We start from the raw sequence: 6000 nt of genomic DNA on the forward strand, positions 1-6000 counted from the left end.
TTGGCTGTGGTGTGCAGGATTCTGGGTTTGAGCCTTAACGAGGCTGTTTATTTTGTTGCTGGGCAGAACAAGAGCTGTTGGATACAGACTGATTAAGGCACTTTTAAGCAGTTGTAAGCGGGTGTGCGTGGGTTTGCCCGACTGTAAGCAGTGCCAACTTCTGGTTACAGCTTCTACACTCAGTTAGCTTCTAGATTGCTTAACCTGTGTAGGCATTGCTTACCCCTGTGCAAACAGCCTGAAACCCGCTTACTGCTGCTTAAACGTGCATACTGCCATTTACCCTGGCGGTAATTTCTTTAAAAGAAAAGTAAAAAGGGTTGATAGGAAAGTGGTGAAAAAGGGGCACAAAGAGGGTAAGACAGTAAGGAAAATAGCTAGGCATGTGCAGGAAGAGTGCAGGAAAGGTGCATAGCTGCCCATTTCTTCTGCAGCAACAGCTGTGCATATACAATTAAATAGGAGGTATATTTGGATACTCCAACCCCCAAGAGAGGGGTGAAGACAACAATAATATGTTTTGAAGCCAATTACACCATATTATACGTGTCCATTGGACATGTGTATGAAGTGGACAGCTATGTATGGGATGAGATTTGTTTCTGTGAACAGTTTGCCCTTCTTTTTTTTCTTTTATAAGGTGAGAGTGGGATGTTGGGGAGGGATAGTAGGTATATTTGGGGAGGTAGGTTGGGTAGGAAAACAGACAAGACAGACTAGACAGCATGCAGGGCCAGTATATGACACATGTGGGGGGGTCCCTTGGATGGGGAGGGTTTTTGGAAGTCACCAGCCCATGAGCCCCCAAATGGTCAAAGTGGGACTGAGGTCCCAACCCATGGGCAGTCACCACTGCACCTTTATGGGTCAGAAGGTGGCTGTGCTGGGAGCTGAGTAGGAGGGGCTGTCTGACCCACTAAATGTGCCACGTGGTGCTCAAGCTGGTGTAGCTGGTCTCCCACCCCCTTGTGGAGCTCTGTACGCACCACAGGCCGGAGTTGACTGTGGGTGACAGGTTCCTGTGTGTCCCTGCTCCCAGGGGCACAAGCCCCATTCCCAGCAGCTATTCCATCCAAAGATGGTGCAGGGTCAACAGAGGAGGAGGTCCCAGGCTGGGCCCCAGATGTGCTGGTGCCCAGTGCCATGGCCAGCTGAAGTGGGGACAGGTGGTTCCACTGGGACTGGCAATCCCATACAGCCTATGGTGTTACAGTTTTAAGACAGATATGACTTAGTAATAGTCAACAGCATTCAGGATTACTTATAACAGAGTGCATAGATATTACCATTAACCCAAGACAACAGATGTCAAACATTTGCAGAGGGAGCATAACACATGCATATATACTGCATGACATCTGTATAAAGGGTAAATGACTTGTGACTGCAGCTATGAACACTGGCCCAGTATTGGCATGTCACTGTGATAACCTCAGACAGTCACTGTCATTCCACTGTTTTATGTGACGTAGGTCCAATCAGCGATGCGACATCAGTAACTCTCATGGCTGTCACTGTGTACTGACTGTAATCCTCACACTATGCTTCTGCAGTTCTCAGATAGGTGTTCTGTGAGTACACAAGAAACAAATGGTTCCACACACTGACCAGTCCACAGATGACCCTACAGATGGGGTTTTTCTCACAAACATAGCACTGTGTTGATAGTTATTAAAACATGCAGACTAGCCATTACCACATACAAGCTGTTAAACTGACCGTAGCCTGAATGAAGCATAGCAACACTTACATGCTGTAGTCATGTCTGGCACATCACCCTCCTGTCTTTAGGCTTTTTTTGACAGTGTATGTTGTTTGAGGAAAATCCCAATTTCATCTGTGATGCTGTTTGCCAAACACCAGATCTAGGTTCCACTCACAGCGACTGTCATGGGCCAACACCAGCATGATGTTCCTAGATATTGTACTGTGTTTCCATGCAATTGGCTATGGGAATGTTACTACAGCTGTTCCACATTCAATCAGCTAGAGGGGGACTGCAATTGGTGCAGAGGCCATCACCTGATCATGACCATCACTTACAAAACACAAGCTGCTGCCTAAGCTGAGCAGGTGTACATCTCCACATCCACCAGAGAGTGTGTGGGAGGGACAGACAGAGACAAAGGACATTAGAGAAGGGCTGGGAGACCAAAACCAAAGCATTTTCTGTCACACACCTACCAGTACAGGGGTTCAAACCCCTAACTGACTAGGCAGTACTATTACATGTATATGCAGTTACACAATGTGCCACATAACTGACATGTTGCTGTGCTGTCAAAACATATATGTGCTGGTGAGTGACATCTGCAACAGTGATATAGTAGAAATACATTAGGTGTAGCAGACATGGCTGTCCACATGAACAGGTGTCATTGTCAACACAGCCACACTCTCTAAGGGACTCAGACACATTGGCACTCTTTGGCAGGCTCATGAATACACTTCCTAACTACTTAGTTTGCCACAATACAGTAATGCACAGGTATCACATGCAGCACAGGGATTATCCTGAGGTTCTATGGACTAAGGGCATGTGAACATGTCTGACATCAGTCAGCATGCTTCAGTATGCCAATGGGAATTATACTGGGTGTGAATGTGGTTGGAAACATCATACTCCACATGCAGACACAAGGTGCCATTACTGACATGCATGTGTGCATTGCTTCATGGGTGTGTAGTGGTTGGCTGTGCAAGATGGTTGTACAAGGCTGGGTGAAGGGTATTCCTTGGCCTCAGGCCACATGACATTGGTCTGCAGTGTGGTTCAGGGGTGTAGTGTCTGCAATGTCCTACACAGATGGGTATTGTATTAACCATCCCATCATCTTGGTTACTATTGTGTGTGGCCAGTGCTTTGCAATGCTTGCCATGTCTGTGTTCAATAGTCCATGACATGGACATTGTCTGGGATGTGCACATGTCCCACATTAATGTACAGTGGCATGTTTAAGTGTACCTGGGTTGCCTGGCACATGTTATGTACACAGACTGTTATCATCAGATGTGCCAGTCCTGGCCTGTTGTGGCAGGACCTGCAAATAGACAGCAGGTTGACCCTGCACCTGCATTGATAGCATGATACAAGTATTCCCTGGTGTCAGTGGCATCTGTCTGTACAGAGCATGTGTGTAACGCATTGTATGTTCTTTGTGGATCTCATTTGATTGCACCACATATGTTGCAGGTGTCCAGTGGGGAACATAGTGAAGGCACATTGTCCACAATTATGTGCCTATTGTACTGGTGGACAGGGTGCCATACCCCCTGCAGCTCACTTCAATCACACCATGCTTACTATCTGTCAACAATATGCAGGGTACTAGCAACATAGCGGTAGTTTCCTAGGCAAATGTGTTTGTGTATGAGACATGGGCTCAGACTGTATTCTGGGTAATATTAAGGTTGCTTACTTTGTTCACCAGGCCTTTTATCAGATGTAGGGGTATGGCTTGCCACCCCAGTCTCTTGGCTGATTGAAATCTGCAGTCCTCGTGAGGTGGACATTGTGACATATAATATGGCCACCATATAGGAAAACTACAAACCCCCCTCCTCAACAAGTCCAGTTATTACACACAGCCACTTGCACACAGTATATGACTGACAACCACACACACTTGCCATGTCTCAGAATAGAACTCCTACCTAACTCATTTATCACACTACAGTATTAGCCAGTTATAGCACCTGCCACACATATTACTGGGCTATACCTTTCCCAAAGGTGTATTTCACAGTTGATGACATCAGCAGACTTGCCAAAGCCAGGCAATGGAGGCTGCAGTGCCTGTGAATGGCCTCAAAAACATTGCTCACTACCCGGAAAAAGGAAAACAGAGACACACACATCCACGTCTGGGAATAGAACACCTACCTAACTAGTTCATCACACTACAGCATTATACAGTTATAGCACACGTCACTCAAATTACTGGGTGACTTTTTCCCCAAAGGTGTATTTCACAGTTGATGACATCAGCACACTTGACAAAGGCAGGCAATGGAGATTGCATTGCCTGTGAATGGTCTCAAAAGCATTGCTTACTATGCAGAGAAAGGAACAAACACACTTGCCATGTCTAGGAATAGAACGCCTACCTAGCTAGTTTATTACACTGCAGCACGATGCAGTTATAGTATGCACTATGTACATTACTGAAGTGCTCATTCCACAAAGGTCTATTTCACAATGAATGACATCAGCAGGCTTGCCACAGTAGGGCATTTCAAATGTACTGCGGGTGAGTAGCCTAAAATGCATTGCTCCCTACACAGACAGTGAGACACACACAAAACCTCCAAAACTGACATGTGTGGGTATAGAACCCATGACTGGGGTCTATATGACACTATAGCATGGAAATGTTTTAGGATGCACCATGGGGATTACTAGGGAATGCATTCCCCAAAGGTGTATTTCACAAGGAATGACATCAGCAGGTTTACCAAAGTAGGGCACTTCAAATGTACTGCGAGTGAGTAGCCTGAAATACATTGCTCCCTACACAGACAGTGAGACACACACAAAACATCCAGAACTGCCGTGGTTGTGGATGGAACCCTACCACAGCTCTAAATCACACTCCAGCAGTATGCAGTTACCAGACGCGCTACAAAGATTACTGGCCTATAATGTTCCCAGAGCTGTATTTCTAGGTGGGTGACATCAGCAGCCTTACCAAAGTTGAGTATATGAATTGTAAGGCATGTGAGTACCCTAAAAAGAATTGTTCTTTACTCAGTTAGCGAGAGACAGACACACAATTGTTAAATCTGGGTTAGAACACCTACCTAAGTACTTTATCACATTACAGTAATACACAGTTACAGGACGCACTACAGATATTACTGGGTTACAACCTTCCCAGAGGTGTATTTCTAAGTGGGTGACATCAGCAGCCTTGCCAAAGTTGAGTATATGAATTGTAAGGAGTGTGAGTATTCTAAAAAGCACTGTTCTTTACTCAGTTGGATATACACGCACACAACTGCCAGGTCTGGGGTTAGAACACCTAACTAACTACTTTATCACACTACAGTAGTACACAGTTGCAGGACATGCTACGGAGATTACTGTGTTACAACCTTCCCAGAAGTGTATTTCTAGTATTGCTAACTATCATGCTGATTAGAGGCATACCAGTGTACTACAGATCGTGGCTTGGGTTGCCCTACATATTATTGTCTGACTTCCTACCCTTCAGAACTAACATCCCACTGCCTGCCCTGCTGTGGTCAGTCTGTGTAGGCCGGGGGAGGGGGGTTAACCATAGCCATCATTCTGGGGCTATGGCACAGATTGTGTTTGGGTTTGTCTACACCTGTACTGCTGGCTGAGACTGTTATTGGGTATGTGAACCATCCTGACTGGCATGTGTGGGTCATATGGACATACATGTCTCACAGCACATTTCCTGCAGTGGGTTTTGTCACCCTGTGTTGTACTGGCTACTATGGTGACTCCAGTATGTGTTACAGATGTCCTGCTGCCACTATGGGTGTCTACTGTCTGCTGCCATAACATTCAGCCACCAAATTCCCTTGCATGCTCACATCCATACCATAGCTACAGGTAACAACACATTCTACTCCATTTGGCAATTGGTAGGTTGATTGACTTACCTTGCAGGTGTGCCAGACTTGCGGTTGGTGCTGGAGGGCTGCCTATGTCAGATGCACATTGTACACTCCCTATACATGGTTGAGCACAGGTAGTGTCATATTTGGCATCCCTTTTACTGTATGTATGAGTCAGAGAGAGGTATCATTCCCTGGGTCCCTACTGTGTCAGTATATGCGCTATGCATTGCCTCTTTGCTGCTGCCTTGGCATACTGGGCATGCCTACTTCTGCCTACTGGAGCAGGCTCAGGTTGTTCCTCCACCAAGTCACTCTGTGCCTGTGCAGGCCTTGGCATTTGTGGGGGGCTGTGTGGCCCTGCCGTGTGCTGTTCCTGCTGCAGCTGTTTCTGCAGGATCATATTGTGTAGCA

This window comes from Protopterus annectens, chromosome 8.part0 (assembly GCF_019279795.1).
Source record: "Protopterus annectens isolate FY-2018-M chromosome 8.part0, PAN1.0, whole genome shotgun sequence".
Lineage (NCBI taxonomy): Eukaryota > Metazoa > Chordata > Ceratodontiformes > Protopteridae > Protopterus > Protopterus annectens.